At 46.0% G+C, this 21,584-nt stretch overlaps 1 long non-coding RNA gene across 1 annotated transcript in view; it reads right to left on the bottom strand.

Moving 5' to 3' along the window:
* The window catches only part of LOC141171582 (uncharacterized), a 67,890-nt gene that overhangs the window by 10,064 nt on the left and 36,242 nt on the right, over positions 1 to 21,584 (bottom strand). Inside the window, exon 2 of the long non-coding RNA XR_012252348.1 lies at positions 11,489 to 11,555. This is a non-coding gene — a long non-coding RNA (uncharacterized lncRNA). The remainder of the gene's footprint in view (positions 1 to 11,488; positions 11,556 to 21,584) is intronic.

Genomic DNA, 21,584 nt, shown 5'->3' with positions numbered 1-21,584 from the left:
TCTAGAATATAAGACATATTTTCAGTTGTTTCACACTTTTTTGTTAAGTATATAATTCCACATGTGCTAATTCATAGTTTTGGTGCCTTCAGTGTGAATGTACAATTTTCAAAGTCATGAAAATACAGAAAAATCTTTAAATGAGGTGTGTTCAAACTTTTGGTCTGTACTGTATATGTCTGTATATGTTTGTGTGTGTGCGTGGCTGCGTGCGGCCTCCCGCTGTGTATAGATGGCTACGTGCGGCCTCCTGCTGTGTATAGATGGCTACGTGCGGCCTCCCGCTGTGTATAGATGTCACCGTGCGGCCTCCTGCTGTGTATAGATGGCTACGTGCGGCCTCCTGCTCTGTATAGATTGCTACGTTCAGCCTCCTGCTGTGTATAGATGGCTACGTGCGACTTCCTGCTTTGTATAGTTGGCTACGTGCAGCCTCCTGCTGTCTATAGATGGCTACGTGCAGCCTCCTGCTTTGTATAGATGGCTACGTGCAGCCTCCTGCTGTGTATAGATGGTTACGTGCAGCCTCCTGCTGTCTATAGATGGTGCCGTGCGGCCCCCTGCTGTGTATAGATGGCTACGTGCGGCCTCCTGCTGTGTATAGATGGCTACGTGCGGCCTCCTGCTGTGTATAGATGGCTACGTGTGGCCTCCTGCTGTGTATAAATGGCTACGTGCGGCCTCCTGCTGTGTATAGATGGCTACGTGCGGCCTCCTGCTGTGCATAGATGGCTACGTGCGGCCTCCTGCTGTGTATAGATGGCTACGTGCGGCCTCCTGCTGTGCATAGATGGCCATGTGCGGCCTCCTGCTGTGTATAGAAGGCTACGTGCGGCCTCCTGCTGTGTATAGATGGCTACGTGCAGCCTCCTGCTGTGTATAGATAGCGCCGTGTGGCCTCCTGCTGTGTATAGATGGCTACGTGTGGCCTCCTGCTGTGCATAGATGGCTACGTGCGGCCTCCTGCTGTGTATAGATGGCTACGTGCGGCCTCCTGCTGTGCATAGATGGCCACGTGCGGCCTCCTGCTGTGTATATATGGCTACGTGCGGCCTCCCGCTGTGTATAGATGGCTACGTGCGGCCTCCCGCTGTGTATAGATGGCTACGTGCGGCCTCCTGATGTGTATAGATGGCTACGTGCGGCCTCCTGATGTGTATAGATGGTTTTGTGTGCTCAATATTAAGTCATACAATTAATGTAAGGCTATGTGCCCACGATGCAGAAATGCTCCGGATTTTTTTTGAGCGTTTCTGCTTCTCCCTGGCAGAAAAAACGCATGCGGATAGTACATGCGTTTTTCCTGCCAGGGACATGCGGATGTGAAGCATTCTTCACATGCATTTCCGCATGCGGGTTATCAAGCACTTTCCAAGCGATTTTAGCATCACTTGGAAAGTGCTTGACAACTTGGTCACACTATATAAATCCATGCAACCTGCATGGATTTATATAGTGTGACCGTAAAAGAATGGTAAAAAAAAATGAATAAATATATACTTACCTTCTGATGGCCTGCCGACTTCAGCGGTCGCGTGACCCGTCACATGACTAAATGACGTCACCACAGGTCCTTTAGTCTACCGCGAGCTGCCGGCAAGTCAGAACGCATCGGATAAAGACACCGGGGGCCATCAGAAGGTAAGTATAATCTTTATTTTTTATTTTATTCTTTTTTTTACAGGTTCTATGGTACCTGGGTCTGGAGGAGAGTCTCCTCTTCTCTAGACCCGGGTACCATCCGCACATCGAAACGCATGTAATGCGCATCTACATATACAGTGATGCTGATTCCATGCGTTCCAAGGCAAGTCAATGGCGGTAAAAACGCTGCGCTTCTGCAAAATAATTGGTAGTGCTGCGGATTTTTCCGCAATGATAATCTGCAGCGGAAATTTCCACAGCATGTGCATAGCACATGCGGATTATCATTGGGGAACATGGCAGGCCTTCTACCAAGCATTTTTTAAGCGTTTCTGCAGCGGAATTGCCGCTGCGGAAACGCTTAAAAAATGCATAGTGGGCACACAGCCTAAAAAAAATTATTAGAATTAATATATTAATATTGTGCCAAATTAATTTCACGTGAACTATCACATGATCTATCACGGGATCATATGACATGTGATACATCAGGTGTGTGTGTGTGTGTGTGGGGGGGGGCTGCGCCTTCTAAACTGCCCGGGGCCCTTGCTACTCTTAATCCACCCCTGAATACAGGCTGGATGTGAGGTCTGTGTGTATGTATACATTGTACTTACTTGCTTTCATGTATCAGCACGGCTACATTTCTGTACTTTCCTGATTATCTATAGCCTTTTCTATGTCCTCCAATATACTCTCTCTCCTTTCTGCTGTAGATCTCTGAAAAAAACCCTTCCTCTCCCTCCTGCTATCTCTAACACTGAGAGAATGGAGTGAGGGAACATAGAGTCATCAGGAACAAAAGTCCTGAAAGTTTTGTACAATTTTTACAAAGCATTCAGCTAGATAAAGAACTTACAGACACTTCCCAGCAGAAAAATGATAGAAAATGTTTAAAGAAGACTCTCTGGAAAGTAGTTTTATTTTGCATATAGGAAGCAAAAATTCTACATGAAGGTATGCAGAGCCTTAAAAAAAAACCTTAATATTATTATAGTGTGCTTTTTATTTGCACATCACTATGCACCATGTTTCAGGTTATATACTTAACCTTGATATATTAATATCTTCTAATCTATGGACAACAAAGGAGCTCTGGCCACATCTATGATCAACTCATTTGAACCATAATATTTGTAATATTTGTGTCAAAAATCAGAGTTGATCAACATCTGAAAAGCGTGGAGATGCAAATGTAATACCGCACTGCTGTCAAGCTGATATGATAACTATTTATGTTATGAATATTTCTATCTGATGTTTTATCTTCAGTAAATACCATTGTTATAATTACTTAAGGAATACAATAATTGCACATAGACCTTATACGTTTTTCTGTACATTATGACCGTGCAAGCTAACTATAGAAAGTACAAAGCTTTTGTTACATTTCTTCACTACCATTAAAAACATTGCTTAACATTATTCCTATTGATTTAATCAATGTCTATTGATTATATATTATGTAGGAATTAATTAACTAGAGGCTCTCTTTTTTGGAGAAAGGAATGAGGTAGACATCCATTGTATGTGGCAAAAGACCTGTTACAGATTTGGTTTCGGTTTTGTGTAGTTAATGGCTCATTCAGAAATCCGATATTTTCACGGAAGAGAAAACCGGATCGATTTTGATCAGAGTTTGATAAGAGTGTGGTATGAGTGTCATCCGATGTGGTTGTATCTGGAGAAATTCTTTTTTTTTTTAATTTCTCCACCTTCTCCATTCTGACAGTCAATGAAAATCGGACTGCAAGTCAAGACCCATTGATTTGCATTGACGATTTTAATAGGACCCTCGGATCAAATTCAAACATGTCCCTGATATTTTCTGAGGACCACTCTGTCCGAGGAAAAATGGGACATATGAATGGCCCATTGAATATCATAGAAAATCACGGATAGAACATATACGCAAAAATTGATGTCTGAATGAGCCCGAAGAGAAATTATTTTAAGCAGGCTATAAACCCTGGCTGGAAGTTGGCTGAACCTGAAGATTTCGGCAGGGTCAGTCAACTATCTAATGTGTATGGCGTGCTCCCATTTTCTCCACCGGTGTCAGAAGTCAGAGGAGATAGGGATTGGGCAATTAGATGTTGACTCGATTGTGCCATCTTTTTTTTTTTTGGTTTGGGAGCTGGGGAGAAATAGCTGTCGGCCAAACTAGCATTCAGCCAGCAGATCTCACCTCCGAGAGACAAAAAAACCCCAAAGAAAAGGGGCTAGGCAATGGAAGCCTAGTATACATTGTGACAGAGTCACTGGTATGATTTATGAGGGGAGGTATGTGTCACACAGGTTGCTAGCCTGTGTGAACGGAAACCAATGGACTTTCTGCCAGCATGTTATATGCTGGTGGGTTAACTCACTTAAAGGGCGAGGTTTTAGGGGAATGACATAGTGATGGGAGGGACGTCATTCCCCATACCTCCACCTCAGGGTGTGGCTGAGCAATGTTTAAATGTTCAGTCTTGTTTTTTTTTCTCTGTGTTGAGTTTGGAGAGGCAAGGTCTCCAGACTGGACAGCCACAGCTCAGGAGGGAGCTGAAGGCTGGACATAGTTTGTGTGAGCGACCCGCACACACATATATGGACTGTGCTATAGTTTCTCTTTTGTTTTGTTGTTTAGCCAAGTAAGGCTGTATTTATTTTGCTGGAGAGCAGAGCTTTATGCTGTTAATAAAGCCAGCAAAGAAAACCTGGGTTCCTGAGTCTACCTCCAGAAGTGGCCGAGCGAGTCGTCCTACCACAGTTGGTGTGAGAGTGCTGGCAAGATTCCAGGAACACATGTACTTGCCACAGAGACCGGTGGATGTCCTGGGTGAAGGCCGCCAGCCAGCCAGAGATGTCCGGCAGCATGGAGGAGCTCAATAAGCACCTGGTGCAGAGCCAACAACAAATGCACCAGCAGCACTTGCAGAGCCAGCAGAGCACTTGCAGAGCCAGCAGAGCATGCAGCTGAGCCAGCAGAGCATGCAGCAGCACCAGGAGACAACCAAACTGTTGCTGCAACAGATTCAATTGCAGCAAAAGTCGCAGCAGCAGTACCAGCGGGAGCAACAAAAGCATCAGCAGGAGCAGCAACAGTAGATACAGCTTCTGGTGGATGCCATCCAGGGCAGAGCAACCGCCCCACCCCAAGGGCCGACTGATGACTCCCACATCAGGAAGGCGGTAAGATGGGTCAAGCAGTAGATGACCCCCGGGGATGATGTAGAAGCCTTTCTGACAGTCTTTGAGAGGGTGACTGATCGGGAGAGACTTCCACCAGAACAGTGGGCAGAGGTTCTGGCGCCATATTTGTCGGGTGAACCCCAAAAGGCATATTACGATTTGGCACTGAAGGATGCCAAGGAATACGCCAAGCTAAAGACAGAGATCTTAGCACTCTGGGAGTGAATATGGCGGTGAGAGCCCAACGAGTCTACCACTGGGCGTATGCCAGCGACAAACCCCCTCGCTCACAGATGTTTGACCTACTGCATCTCGTTCAAAAGTGGTTGCAGCCAGTGTCCTCCACTCCAGCCCAGATGGTTGAGAGGGTGGTGACTGATAGATTCGTGCACTCCCTTCCCAAGTCGGTACAGACTTGGGTTGCCCAGGGCGATCCCCAGAACGCAGATGACTTCATCAGTCTGGTAGAGAGGTATCAGGTGGTTTTGAAATCCCTCGGGAAACCGGATATAGTCACTTCTCCATACTGGGATACCCAAAAGGGGGTGGGTTCACCACGGAAGGGGCCTAGAGACGCCACTGGGGAGCGTCCCACTCCCACTGAAGGTGCCACAAGGACTGTTAAAGATATAGTCTGTTGGCGGTGTCACAACCCTGGACACGTAGCCGCCCAGTGTCATATGTCCCCTGAGCCCATGGACTGCAGCCTAGGAAGACGGGGTTCCTATTATGCTAATCCAGCCTGCAGTGCGGACTGTCAACCCGGCGAGGGGCCACAGGCATGTGCCGTATCCATTAATGGAGTAAAGGTCCTTGGACTGTTGGACTCTGGGAGTCTGGTGACTTTAATCAGAGCTACCCTTCCCCACCAGTTGATCCCTTCCAAAACTGTGCGCGTTGGGTGCATCCATGGCGACGCCAAGGACTATCCCGTGGCCACAGTGACGGTGGGAACAGACTGTGGTGCCCAGTCCCATGAGGTTGGGGTGGTTAAGGACCTGATACATCCCGTCATACTGGGCCATGATTTTTCTTTATTTTGGGACTTGTTGGGGAAGGGAAACAGACTAAGTAGCATGGGGAAAAGCCAGGTCCCTGGAGAAGAACCCTCGACGAAGTCTCAAGTGGATGAGTTGCCACTGTGCGTCCTTGCCGGCGATGAAGGCGATATGGTGACCGAGGAGGCCGACCTCCCTGAGTTAGATGTGTCTGGAGAAAACTTTGGGACTGCGAAAGTTCGGGATCTGACCTTAAAGGGGGCGTTGACCATGTTACTGTATGTAATGGGGTTGCTCAAGAGCCTGAGGGCCGATACCAGGCTCCCCGACTTTGCAGTTCAGGGGGAGTTGCTATATCGGGTGGCTAAACAAAGGGGCGGTAAGACAGTGGAACAGCTGTTAGTACCGGGACCATACTGAAGGAGGGTATTGGACATGGCACACTCACATATTCTGGGGGGACACCTAGGGGTGGAAAAAACTCAGGAGAGAATAGTGAGTAGGTTTAATTGGCCAGGATGTCACCGGGAGATCTTAAACTATTGTAGGTCCTGCCCCACCTGCCAGATAACTGCACCCACCTCCCATTTCCGTAGCCCCTTAGTTCTCCTACCTGTGATAGAAGTTCCCTTTGAGAGGATTGCCATGGACCTCGTGGGCCCTTTAGTTAAATTGGCCCGGGGCCACCAATATATTTTGGTCATCATGGACTATGCGACCCGGTACCCCGAAGCGGTACCCTTAAGGAACTCGTCCAGTAGAAGCATAGCTCGGGAACTTGTCCACATCTTTGCCAGGACTGGCCTGCCAAAGGAAATCCTGATGGACCAAGGAACCCCATTCATGAGCAAGGTGATGAAGGAGCTGTGTAAAGTGCTTCGAATTACCCAGCTGCAAACCTCTGTTTACCATCTGCAGACCGATGGCCTGGTGGAGCGCTTTAATAAGACTCTGAAAGCAATGCCCAAAAAGGTCGTCGAGAAGGATGGTTGAGATTGGGACTACCTGCATCCGTTTCTACTGTTTTCCATCAAGGAAGTTCCCCAAGCCTCCACTGGCTTCTCTCCGTTTGAGCTTCTGTATGGCCAGTATCCAAGGGGTCTCCTAGATATCGCCAAGGAAACCTGGGAGGCCGAGGTCACCCCCCACCGGAGCATCATCGAACATGTCGCCCAGTTACAGGAGAGAATGGCGAAAGTGATGCGCATTGTGAAGGAACATCTCCTCCGGGCACAGGAAGCCCAGGTGAGGGTGTATAACCGGTCAGCAAGGCTGAGACAGTTCCAGTCTGGGGATCGCATTCTGGTCCTCATTTCCACTGTCAAAAGTAAATTCCTGGCCAAGTGGCAAGGCCCGTATGAGGTGGTGGAGAAACTCAGTGAAGTGAACTACCGAGTCCACCAGCCTGGCTGAAGAAAGCCGCACCAAGTATATCATGTGAACTTGCTCAAACCGTGGTGGGACAGGGAACCAGTGGAAACTCCTTGCCTGGGAGCCACTCCTGAAGACAAAGTGGAAGAGGTCACTATAGCAGAGACTCTATCGCCAGCACAGAAGCAACAATGTCGAGAACTACTACAGCGAAATCGGGAGTTGTTTTCAGAGTTGCCGGGGCATACTCAGGTGGTAGAGCATGACGTACTTACAGAGCCACATGTAAGAGTGAATCTAAAGCCGTACCGGATTCTGGAAGCACGCCGGAAGGTGATCTCCGACAAGGTAAAGAGGATGCTAGACCTCGGGGTAATAGAGGAGTCAAAGAGTGGGTGGTAGAGCCCAATCGTCCTCATGCCAAAACCCAACGGAGAGTGGAGGTTTTGTAATGACTACCGCCGGCTGAATGAGGTGTCCAAGTGTGACACGTACCCGATGCCTCGCGTCAACGAACTCATCGAGAGACTTGGACCGGCAAGGTACATCACCACTCTTGACCTGACGAAGGGCTACTGGCAGATCCCCATGTCCCATACGGCCAAGGAGAAGACAGCTTTCTCGACACCTGATGGGTGCTTTCAATATATTCGGATGCCTTTCGGACTACAGGGGGCCCCAGCCACCTTCCAGAGGGCTATGGATCGGATCCTAGCCCCACATAAGAAGTATGCCGCAGCCTATTTTGACAACATTGTAGTCTTTAGCCCAGACTGGGCTAGTCATCTACCTAAACTACAGGCTGTTCTGGATGCTCTAAGGAAGGCGGGATTTACTATAAATCCGAAAAAATGTGGCGTCGGAAAAGAGGAGGCCAAGTACTTGGGCTATGTCGTCGGGAGAGGCGAAATAAAGCCGCAAGTTAATAAAGTGGAGGCAATCCAGACCTGGCCAAAACCGCTCTCCAAGAAGCAAGTGAAAGCGTTCCTGGAAATGGTGGGATATTACCGGCGGTTTATCCCAAATTTTGCCATGATGGCCGCGCCACTGACGGATCTCCTAAAAGGCACCAGATCAACCATGGTGAAGTGGATGGAGCAGAGACCGCATTTCAACTGTTGAAGTCAGCAGTGCGTAAACAGCCGGTCCTGGTCGTACCAGACTTCAAGAAAGAGTTTGTGGTCCAGACAGATGCTTGAGAGGTTGGTCTAGGAGCCATACTCTCTCAAGAGATAAATGGGGAAGAGCATCCCATTCTCTATCTGAGCCGGAAGCTTTCGTCCTGTGAGAAAAACTACGCAATAGTAGAAAAAGAGTGTTTAGCCATAAAGTGGGCCGTAGATACACTAAGATACTACCTGCTAGGCCGGAAGTTTAAGTTGGTGTCAGACCATGTCCCATTGAGATGGTTGAGGGAAAAGAGGGGTAAAAATGCCAGGGTAACTAGATGGTTCCTAGCTCTTCAGGACTTCAACTTTCACGAAGAGCAAAGGCCTGGGAAGTTACACGGGAAAGCTGGTGCCTTTTCTAGAATTCCCAGTCTGGTATTGGAAGATGCCCAAACCCCGACTTTGGGCAGAGGGGTGGAATATGTGACAGAGTCACTGGTATGATTTATGAGGGGAGATATGTGTCGCACAGGTTGCTAGCCTGTAGGAACTGAAACCAATGGACTTTCTGCTAGCATGTTATATGCTGGTGGGTTAACTCACTTAAAGGGCGTGGTTTTAGGGGAATGACATTGAGATGGGAGGGATGTCATTCCCCATACCTCCACCCCCGGTGTGGCTGAGCAACGTTTAAATGTTCAATCTTGTTTTTGTTTCTCTGTGTTGTGTTTGGAGAGGCAAGGTCTCCAGACTGGACAGCCACAGCTCAGGAGGGAGCTGAAGGCTGGACATAGCTTGTGTGAGCGACCCGCACACACGTATATGGACTGTGCTATAGTTTATCTTTTGTTTAGCAAAGTAAGGCTGTATTTATTTTGCTGGAGAGCAGAGCTTTATGCTGTTAATAAAGCCAGCAAAGAAAACCTGGGTTCCTGAGTCTACTTCCATAAGTGGCCGAGCGAGTCGTCCTACCAAAACATGTATAGCAGTATCTCTTTCAGAGCTAATTCCACCTCCGATGACAATTCACATAGCTTAGATCTCTTAACCAGTAGCCAGACAGAGCACCACAAGCCAAGTGTCATGGGTGTATTACAGGTGACACACAGTCGCCCTGCAGTTGGTTGCAGGAGATCTCTATGTTTGGCATTACAGACATCTTCTTAGATGAGAGGCTGTCTCTAGGACCTAATGGCTACCTCCCTCTGGTAATTAGCTCCCTGGCTTGGGTGTATATATACCTGGTGTGTCTGAGAGGGAGGTGCCAGCTATATTTATTTCTACTTGTGAAGGCTTAGCAAGAGCCGTACTTCATCCTCTCTGGAGCTTGAGGCCGAGTTCGCATTTGTCTGGAGTCATCTATAGCTAAGCATTCTCCCTCTGTTTGTCTACCCTTGTTGTCTATAGAGTTTAGTGGAGATCGACTAGTGCTCATCTCCTCCCATCCCTAGCCTTAGCTATATGCCAGGGAGGGTAGGGCGAGGCATGTGTGGCACCCCAGAGGGTCTGGTTGCCACAGTGGCATTGCTTCCCTTAAAAGAAGTAATGCCATGTCTGGAGGCAAGCGGGGGTTTCCTGGTCAGGAACACAATACATGCAACACTTCCTGTCTCCAGGCCAACAAGGGGAGGCACCTCCCCTTGGCAACTGGTATCTGGGGGCAGGGTTAGTTAGTCTGGTGTGAGGAGTTGAGGTTAGGACATCAAGGAGTGAGGAGCTAGGGACTGGAGCTGGAGATAGCTCGTCCTAGCTGGACTACACAGAGAACCGGACACCGGAGTCTGAGGCTGTGGGGAATTCTAGACCCAGCAGCAGATACCGTAGGGCAGGAGATTGCAGGTCTCCTTGCCCCCATCAGACGCCCGGAGGCTCAGCAGCACTGAAGGACCAGTACCGCTAAGGAGGAGCGAGGCACCCACAAGGCCCGAGCTGCCAGCCATATGGGTGAGCACAGCACGTTACACTCAGGGACGTGGGCTACAACACAGCTATAAGCAGAGAAGCCAAAAGAGTATAGTAAGGACGGCAGGCCTACAACTCCACCTGGCCAGGAAGACTCTATGCTTGCTCCCAGACTGACCAGGCTCTTATCACTAGCCAGTACTCCAGTCCAGGCCTGTCCAATTGCTACCAGTAAAGACCCTGGGACTGCACTATACGGACTCTGTGGTTATTTCTGCACCGCGATACCCTGCACAACCACCATCATCCACACACACTGCCCTGAAGCTAACTCTTCCTGTGGGGAGTTATTCCACCTTTGCTGCTATACCACCGGCTTCAGAGGACTGTTCCGCAGCGGCGGTCTCTATTAACCGCACTCCACAGGTGGCGTAGTCGGACATTATATAACCTATATACATCTACTACCCTTGGATTGACCACCTGGGTCACGGACCGGGTCACCGCCACGGTGACTACAACCCCCAGCATCTACAGGCCCGGCTCCAGGTACCCCACGGCCCAGGGGGCGCGTCACATGCGTGCGGCAATTGCTGAAGAGGAAATATAGGGGGAGACAGGGTGACACTAGACCAGACTAGGAGGTCTCCACTTCCCCCATTCCCTAGTGTCTGGGCTCCCTTTCCCTCTTCCCTCTGTGTTGCACTAAGTCTTTCCCACACCTGGCGTGACACCAAGCCACCGTTTTTCATCGTCAAATTTTCCTTGCCTCAGAATATCCAGAAGTCACTTGCGTTAGTTCATTCTCTGCTGCCTTGAAAACCTTCCATGTAGTGCTCAGCGAAGTAGAAGATCTATTTCCTTCTATAGCAGTGTTCCTCAACTCCAGTCCTAAAGAGCCACCAACAGGTCACGTTTTTATGATTTCCTTAGTATTGCTTAGGCAATGGCATTATTGCCTGTTCAGGTGATGGAATTATCACCTGGGCAATGCTAAGGAAATCCTGAAAAACTTGATCTGTTGGTGGCTCTTGAGGACTGGAGTTGAGGAACACTGTTCTAGAGGATACCCAAGTATATTGGGAGAGCCACCATAAAACCTCTCCTTATACCTTGCATCAATTCTAGCTGCTTGCCATTTTTTCTTTCTGTCCTGTACCACACTCAACATGGGGACAGGATCTCTAGAAGATTTTTGCACACAAACTTGCCCTGAGCCACAGAGTTAGAGCTCCATCTCACACACTTTAGCCAGCACATGGACAACAATGCAACAACAAATCAACGTACCTCTCAATAAGGTCTTATTCAGATGTCCATTTTTCTCGTTCGTGATATATCATTCCTTGTGAGAAGGCTGGAAGAACAATAGCACAAATAGGGTTTTTTTCAGATTAAATTCGAATGGCATTAGGAAAAACTGCTCACCTTTTTAAAGTTGTTTACATCTGCAGACTCACCAAAGGAAGGACAATGAATACAGGAATAATGGGTTAAATTCTGCACTGCCGGACAAAGGATTAAGAATAAATGGAGCCAAGGATCAGGAGATAAATAGCGTTTTTCCACCTTTCGAAGTAGCAACACGTCTTCTTCAGGAGAACTGTAGATCACGGATCTGTGGCCACCTGGTGGCAAAGTATAAAAGTCATCCTTTACTTTTACTCTTTGCTCAAAATATTCCAAGATGTGTGGTGCAAAATGACCAGCTTTGAAAAAAAATATTTTGTGATACTCTGTCAAGAAATGTTTACACCATTTGTGTCTGTTGGCTCCTGGTGGAAAAGTACACATCTTTCATTAACTTTACTCTTGGCACAAAATATCCCAAAATGTGTGTTACAAGTTGACCAAATTAAAAAAAAAAAAAAAAAAAAAAGATTGTGTGATACTCCGTGACGAAATGTGTATGCAATGTGCGTGACAGATCATCACAAAATCATTTTTTTTTTCAAAGTTGGTTTTCTTGCATCACGCATCTTGGGATACTTTAAGCCATGAGTAAAGGTAAAGAAGGACAGGTGTACTTTGCCACCAGATGGCCACAAACGGACACATATAGCATCAACATTTCCCAACAAAGTATTACAAAATCATTTTATTTAAAAAAAAAAAGCTGATCACCTCGCACCAAATACCTTGGGATATGTCGAGCCAAGAGAAAAGGTAAGTAAGGATACATGGACTTTGCTACCAGATTCCTAATGGGCACTTAGCTAATATCGCTAGTACAGCTTTTAGGCCCCGGCCCCACTATCAGTATTCAGTCAGTAATTTTTCTCAGGAGTGGGAGCCAAAACCAGGAGTGGGTGATAAATGCTGAATTGGTGACTTGTTTCTATTATACTTTTTCTCTGATTGTTCCTCAACTGGTTTTGGCTCCCACTCCTGAGAAAAAATACTGACCGAATACTGACCAAATACTGCTAGTGGCCTTAAAGTGGTTGTCCGTGACTTGGACCCCTTCTTAATTTCTGTGTTTCCCTCCAGTAAAATATTACATACTCACCTCTGTTGCCGGCATTGGCTCCCCCAGGGCTTGGGTGACATTATTATGTCATGTGATCCCTGCAACCAATCAGCGCAGACTTCACTCTTCCAACCTACAGACAAATCAAAACATCTGGAGGAAGTGAGTGAGCAGCTGCAGCTCTCACTTCTTCTGGATGTCAATTACATGCTTAGGAGAGGAGAGTGAAGCCAGCGCTGCTTGGCCACAGGGATCACGTGACATAATAATGTCACGCCATCCCTGGGAGAGCCAGTGCCGACACCGATAGAACGACACCGGCACCAGAGGTAAGTGTTATTATTTTACTGGGGGAAACAAAGGGATGCAGAGGGGTCATCTGAGTAGTGGACAACCCCTTTAAGCCCTTAAATCTAAAATTCAAAAAAAGTTGTCCACTTGTGCAGAACCCTCAACATTCTTGGTAACGTTCAATCTGTTTAATACTTTGCATCTAAATTTTTCATATGCAGAAACCTAATTTCCTATCATTGATATAAATCACTGTTTACTTCCAAAACCCAATATAAGTTTCATGCACAATTTTGTTTATCTCACCCATAAATAGTCAAGAACCTCATTCCTTCCATTCTATTACCCCGGGAGGTGGTTACGGGCTTGTTTTCGAAGAATGTCAAGGAACAGTTTGCAATGAAATATGAGGATTCATAATTACCCAAACTGTATGGCTTACATCACATAGATATACTGGGATAATTGGGGAGAAAATGGGAAAAAAATTGCATTGTGTGACATAGTTTGGAGACAGATGGGTTTAATAAAGGAATATATTTTTCATGATTTAGGAGAAGTCTAATGCTTTTAGGGAAAAGACAAAAAAATGACTCCAGTGCATATGGGGAAGTACCTGAAATTTCATTAACTCGTCACTTGCTCCACATGAGTGATTCCAAACAGTACGTGTGCCTATGGGAAAGCTGAAATGCTAATATCTGCCCGAGTATTATAATACGTCATCTCATTATTTTAATGGCTGGGAATGAGGCAGGAAATCAGGGATTTTGTACATTCGCCAACCCAGAGGAATGTCATTTGCAGTGTGATTGTTACTTTGGATTGTCAGTCGTACGCGTAGACCCCAGACAACACACAGTTTCCAGGCAACTAACTTGGAAAAAAATCCAAGAAAATTAGTTCAGCAGGCCACGTAACTGACTTATGTAAATTATATATGTTTTTTTTTTCTTTTTTTTTCCTGTGCCTATGGCATTATGGGGTTAATTTTTGCCGTACTTAAAGGATCATCATTAATGATTCTTAGAGACTTGTTTACCGAGTGCAAAACTGGAGCTAATTTGCATTCTGAGTCACTTAATTAGTACTTCAGCTTTTACCATTAAACGTTAGCTTTGTCCTTCCCGTTTCACCGTTCGTTATTTATTATCGAGTAAATTGTGCTATTTCGGAGAGTTTAAGAAGAAAATGCTTACTTTTAGCTGCATTTAAAGAGGTTGTACACATGTAATTGGGGCTAAAATTTTTTTTTGCAATTTGGTTTTATTAAACATTTTGCACCATTTGCCTTTGATGACTTCCATTTTGCACAGTCTATTGCAGGCTGTAGAATGAGTTAACTGAGAATTTGTCAGAGAGCTTGTTCTGAGAGTTTTTAAGTCTTTTAACTGTATTTTTTCAGAGCCCTTTCACCGGATTTATGACCACAGACCACATCAAAGTAGAATATGTAGCGAAACAAAGAGCCTTTAAAGGTCAAATGGGGCAAAACTTAACAAAACCAAAAATGTCAAAATGACTTTCAGACCTTGGTACGTGAATTTAAGTAAAAGAAAAGGTGGAGAACCACAATGCACAGAGCTTTGGCAGAAAAAGCTAACAACTGCACGCAATGAGGTTAGGTTTTGGCTTTAGTATCTGAGCTCATTTGGCATTTTAAAATGGAGTCCGCCAACACGAAATGACTGTTCAAACCAAGCACATCACCTTGTTGGGGACAACGTCGTAATAAAATTTGTACCTTTAGTGTCCAAATCCATTTGTCAGAAATTGTTCTTTGCTCAAATATGCTAATGAGGTCTTTGGCGCACTCTGGACGTAGCCAAGAACCCAGAGGACAGGGACCTTGCGGGCACAGCAGGATTTTAAACCTTTAAGGCGTAATGTATTACCAATGGTTTTCTTGGTGACTGTGGTCCCAGCTGCCTGGAGATCATAAACAAGTTCTCCCCGTGAGGTTTTAGGCTGATCTCTGACCTTCCTCATGATCAAGGATACCCCACGAGGTGAGATTTTGCATGGTGCTCCAGATCAATGTCAATTGACAGTCATTTTGTATTTCTTCCATTTTCTTACTATTGCACCAACACTTGTCTCCTTCTCACACAGCATCTTACTTATGGTTTTGTAGCCCATTCCAGCTTTGTGCAGGTCTATGATCTTGTCCCTGACATCCTTAGAAAGCTCTTTGGTCTTGCCCATGTTGTAGAGGTTAGAGTCTGACTGATTAATTAAGTCTGTGGACAGGAGTCTTTTATACAGGTGACTATGTAAGACAGCTGACTTTAATGCAGGTAATGAGTTGATTAGGAGCGTCTAACTGGTCTGTAGGAGCCAGAACTCATAATGGTTTGTAGGGGGATCAAATACTTATTTCTCATTGCAAAATGCAAAAAAATGTATCTAATTTATACAATGTGATTTTATTGATTTTTTTGGGGGTATTCTATCTCTCAATGTTAAAATTAACCTACCCTTAAAATTATAGACTGTTCATGTCTTTGTCAGTGGGCAAACTTACAAAAACAGCAAGGGATCAAATAATTATTTCCTTCACTATAATATTATACATATATACATATATGCATACATACATATACACACACACATATACATACACACACAATGGGTACAGAAAGTATTCAGACCCCTTTAAATCTTTAAATTTTTCACTCTTTTTTTCATTGCAGCCTTTTGGTAAATTCTAAAAAGTTCATTTTTTTTTCATTAAAGTACACTCTGCACCCCATCTTGACTGAAAAAAAAACAGAAATGTAGAAATTTTTGCAAATTTATTAAAAAAGAAAAATGGATATATCACATGGTCATAAGTATTCAGACCCTTTGCTCAGTATTGAGTAGAAGCACCCTTTTGAGCTAGTACAGCCATGAGTCTTCTCGGGAATGATGCAACAAGTTTTTCACACCTGGATTTGAGGATTCTCTGCCATTCTTCCTTGCAGATCCTCTCCAGTTCCGTCAGGTTGGATGGTGAACGTTGGTGGACAGCCATTTTCAGGTCTCTCCAGAGATGCTCAATTGGGTTTAGGTCAGGGCTCTGGCTGGGCCAGTCAAGAATGATCACAGAGTTGTTCTGAAGCCACTCCTTTGTTATTTTAGCTGTGTGCTTAGGGTCATTGTCTTGTTGGAAGGTGAACCTTCGGCCAAGTCTGAGGTCCAGAGCACTCCCTGTCCCTGCAGCTGAAAAACACCCCCATAGCATGATGCTGCCACCACCATGTTTCACTGTTGGGATTGTATTGGGCAGGTGATGAGCAGTGCCTCGTTTTCTCCACATATACTGTTTAGAATTATCACCAAAAAGTTCTATGTTCGTCTCATCAGACCAGAGAATCTTATTTCTCATAGTCTGGGAGTCCTTCATGTGTTTTTGAACAAATTCTATGCGTGCTTTCATATGTCTTGCACTGAGGAGAGGCTTCCGTCAGGCCACTCTGCCATAAAGGCCCGACTGGTGGAGGGCTGCAGTGATAGTTGACTTTGTGGAACTTTCTCCCATCTCCCTACTGCATCTCTAGAGCTCAGCCACAGTGATCTTGGTGTTCTTCTTTACCTCTCTCACCAAGGCTCTTCTCCCACGATTGCTCAGTTTGGCAGGATGGCCAGGTCTAGGAAGACTTCTGGTGGTTCCAAACTTCTTCCATTTAAGGATTATGGAGGCAACTGTGCTCTTAGGAACCTTGAGTAATGCAGAAATTCTTTTGTAACCTTGGCCAGAGCTGTGCATTGTCACAATTCTGTCTCTGAGCTCCTTGGGTAGATCCTTTGAGCTCATGATTCTCATTTGGTCTGACAAGCACTGTGAGCTGTGAGGTCTTATTTAGACAGGTGTGGGCCTTTCCAAATCAAGTCCTATCAGTTTAATTAAACACAGCTGGACTCCAATGAAGGAATAGAACCATCTTAAGGAAGATCACAAGGAAATGGACAGCATATGACTTAAATATGAGTGTCTGAGCAAAGGGTCTGAATACTTATGACCATGTAATATTTTACACTGCTCAAAAAAATAAAGGGAACACTCAAATAATACATCCTAGATCTGAATGAATGAAATATTCTCATTGAATACTTTGTTCTGTACAAAGTTGAATGTGCTGACAACAAAATCACACAAAAATCATCAATAGAAATCAAATTTATTAACCAATGGAGGCCTGGATTTGGAGTCACCCCCAAAATTAAAGTGGAAAAACACACTACAGGCTGATCCAACTTTAATGTAATGTCCTTAAAACAAGTTAAAATGAGGCTCAGTATTGTGTGTGGCCTCCACGTTCCTGTATGACCTCCCTACAACTCCTGGGCATGCTCCTGATGAGGTTGCGGATGGTCTCCTGTGGGATCTCCTCCCAGACCTGGACTAAAGCATCCGCTAACTCCTGGACAGTCTGTGGTGCAACGTGACGTTGGTGGATGGAGCGAGACAAGATGTCCCAGATGTGCTCAATCGGATTCAGGTCTGGGGAACGGGCGGGTCAGTCCATAGCTTCAATGCCTTCATCTTGCAGGAACTGCTGACACACTCCAGCCACATGAGGTCTGGCATTGTTCTGCATTAGGAGGAACCCAGGGGTCTGAGGATCTCATCTTGGTACCTAAAGGCAGTCGGGCTACTTCTGGCAAGCACATGGAGGGCTGTGCGGCCCTCCAAAGAAATGCCACCCCACACCATTACTGACCCACTGCCAAGCCGGTCATGCTGAAGGATGTTGCAGGCAGCAGATCGCTCTCCACGGCGTCTCCAGACTCTGTCACATCTGTCACATGTGCTCAGTGTGACCCTGCTTTCATCTGTGAAGAGCACAGGGCGCTAGTGGCGACTTTGCCAATCCAGGTGTTCTGTGGCAAATGCCAAGCGTCCTGCACGGTGTTGGGCTGTGAGCACAACCCCCATCTGTGGACGTCGGGCCCTCATACCACCCTCATGGAGTCAGTTTCTAACCGTTTGTGCAGACACATTCACATTTGTGGCCTGCTGGAGGTCATTTTGCAGGGCTCTGGCAGTGCTTCTCCTGTTCCTCCTTGCACAAAGGAGGAGGTAATGGTCCTGCTGCTGGGTTGTTGCCCTCCTATGGCTCCCTCCACATCTCCTGGTATCTGCTCCATGCTCTGGACACTGTGCTGACAGACACAGCTACCCTTCTTGCCACAGCTCTCACTGATGTGCCATCCTGGATGAACTGCACTACCTGAGCAACTTCTGTGGGTTGTACTGTAGACACCGCCTCATGCTACTGTACCTCTAGGGGTGAGAGCAATGACAAAATGAAAAAGTGACCAAAACAACAGCCAAAAAGGATGAGAACAGATAAATGGTCTGTGGTCACCACCTGCAGAACCACTCCTTTATAGTGAGTATCTTGCTAATTGCCTATCATTTCTACCAGTTGTCTATTACCTTTGTGACGCTCACAGCCCTCACCCTGGGAAGTGGGGTTACTCGGAGTCAGATGTTGAAGGGATGCAGTCGCGGCCTAGACCCGTTCCGTGCCCAGGGCGGTCACATAAAAGATGTAATGGGCTTTCAGGGTTGAGTGGTATTTCGACTACGCCACCTACGGTTTCCGGTGATGGACACCAGCGCTGTCTCAGTCCACTGAGGCTGGTGTTGCTGACAGCTATGATGGGACGGCTCCCCGCAGGCAGAGCAGGCCTCAGGGCAGTGTGAGGAAGGATGGTGGATCGTAGTGGGTGGTGCGGTGTGGTGTCGTGCTGAAATAAGGGACCGGAGGCAATGGATGCTGTCTTCCAAGCTTTACTCACGTTGTTAGGTGTCAGCTGCAAGGCTTCTCCTTGCTCCTCACGGCGCGCTGCGGCCACCAGGAAGGGGTTCAGCACACTCCAGGTAGTTCAGGTGCAACAATCAGGACCCCCTGCACCAGAGTGTTCCTAGACTTTCCCACTAGGTCCTCTCCTGTCCGTATGTGGTGCGTGTTACAAGGCTGGGTCTCCCTCTGGACTATGCACAGAACAAGGGTACGGGTGGCGACTCCGCTCCGTCCGTTACCCGGTGGGATCCTCTGAGCCTCCGGGCTTCTCTGACTAAGACTTGAAGTGACAGAGCCAGATATCGCGGGCCGGTTCCCCTTTTGCAGCAGGAGTCCCTCTAGCTAGGCCAGAATAGTGAGGACAGGTGGCGTATGCCGCTCCGTCTGCATCCCCCCTGGGATCCTTTTGCCTGTGGAGCTTGTCTCCTCTGCCCCCCTCCAGGCCTTCTTAGGTAGGGACCTTGACCGGGTAGAGACAGCCGTTAACTCTAGCCCGCTCCTCGTCTCAAGGCCAGAGCACGAGGACCGTGTATCCTCAGTCAGCTGCAGGTTCACACAGAAAGCCACGTTCAGTGATGAAGATCACAATCAAAAGACCTTAAGCCCGAGATGGCCGTTTATTAAATATGAATTTTGTGGTGTAACCTAAAGTGCGTCCTCCACCCTCTCCCACTACATGGTTCCCCCTATCTTTTGGTTCCCCCCATCTCCTCTTATCCCAGCTGGGGCAGCACCCTGGTGCATACAAGCCCCCCTCAGGTGGGAGAGGTGTAGTGTTGGATGGATGGCTGAGTCCTGAGAGGTGCCCCTTCCTTACCTCGGAGAGGAGATACCACACCTCTGTCTGAGGTGCAGTACCCTTGTGGCGACTGAACCCTCAGGGGTGCCACACATTTGCATAGCAGCAGGAGAAATTGATTCACAATCAGTGTTGCTTCATAACTGGACAGGTAGATTTTACAGAAGTGTTATTGACTTGGAGCTACATTGTGTTGTTTAAGTGTTCCCTTTATTTTTTTGAGCAGTGTAGTTTTTCCTTTTTAATAAATTTGCAAACATTTCTACATGTCTGTCTTTTTCAGTCAAGATGGGGTGCAGAGTGTACTTTAATGAGAAAAAAAATGAACTTTTTAGAATTTACCAAATGGCTGCAATGAAACAAAGAGTGAAAAATTTAAAAGGGTCCGTATACTTTCCGTACCCACTGTGTGTATATATATATATATATATATATATATATATATATATATATATACACACACACACACACACACACACACATACATACAAGTGTATCTCACTCAATTAGAATATCATCAAAAAGTTAATTTATTTCAGTTCTTCAATACAAAAAGTGAAGCTCATATATTATATAGAGTCATTACAAACAGAGTGATCTATTTCAAGTGTTTATTTCTGTTAATGTTGATGATTATGGATTACAGCCAATGAAAACACAAAAATCATTATCTCAGTAAATTAGAATAATAAACAAAAAACACCTGCAAAGGCTTCCTATGCGTTTAAAAAGGTCCCTTATTCTGTTTCTGTAGGCTCCACAATCATGGGGAAGACTGCTGACTTGACAGATGTCCAGAAGGCAGTCACTGACACACTCCACAAGGTCCCAGAGTTACAATTTTCATTTGGAAATCAAGTTCCCAGAGTCTGGAGGAAGAGTGGAGAGGCCACAATCCAAGCGGCTTGAGGTCTAGTGTGAAGTTTCCACAATCAGTGATGGTTCGGGGAGCCATGTCATCTGCTGGTGTAGGTCCACTGTGTTTTATTAAGACCAAAGTCAGCGCAGCCGTCTATCAGGACATTTTAGAGCACTTCATGCTTCCCTCTGCCGACAAGCTTTTTGGAGATGGAAATGTCATTCTCCAGCAGGACTTGGCACCTGTCCACACTGCCAAAAGTACCAATACCTGGTTTACAAACAACAGTATCACTGTGCTTGATTGGCAGCAAATTCGCCTGACCTTAACCCCATAGAGAATCTATTATAGAGAATCTATAGGGTATTGTCAAGAGGAAGATGAGAGACACCAGACCCAACAATGCAGACGAGCTGAAGGCGTCTATCAAAGCAACCTGGGCTTCCATAACACCTCAGCAGTGCCACAGGCTGATCGCCTCCATGCCACGCTGCATTGATGCAGTAATTGATGCAAAAGTAGCCCCGACCAAGTATTGAGGGCATTTACAGAACATACATTTCAGTAGGACAACATTACTGATTTTCAAATCATTTTTCCATCTGGTGTTATAAAGTATTCTAATTTACTGAGATAATGACTTTTGTGTTTTCATTGGCTGTAAGCCATAATCATCAACATTAACAGAAATAAACACTTGAACTAGATCACTCTGTTTGTAATGACTCTATATAATATACGAGTTTCACTTTTTATATTGAAGAACTGAAATAAATTAACTTTTTGATGATATTCTAATTTAGTGAGATGCACCTGTAGATATACACACACACACACACACACACACACATAGTTTTGGACGATCCCTCTTTTTAGAAAATTTAACATTTCTTCACTTGTTGGCAGATTAGAAGGTATCCTGCGGCTGAGCCTGCAATGCTCAGCTGTAATCTGTGGGGGTACTCAACAGCAGCAACAACTATTCACTTTCCCTGCAGCGCCTCCACAGGGGAAATGAAACATTATACAGCTGTCATTCACATCTGTGTGTTTTCCATGATAAGCATGGTCTTTATAGGGCGCAGAAACCACCCTCCATTACCTTCTGAATACTGTAATAGGACATTTGAAAACAAAGTCCAATGATGATTTCAGCTACGATTAAGGCTCGA

The sequence above is a fragment of the Phyllobates terribilis genome, unplaced genomic scaffold, assembly GCF_046119375.1.
Source record: "Phyllobates terribilis strain yellow unplaced genomic scaffold, ASM4611937v1 Scaffold_12__6_contigs__length_324123572, whole genome shotgun sequence".
Classification (NCBI taxonomy): domain Eukaryota; kingdom Metazoa; phylum Chordata; class Amphibia; order Anura; family Dendrobatidae; genus Phyllobates; species Phyllobates terribilis.
This window is presented reverse-complemented; position numbering and strand designations above follow the sequence as displayed.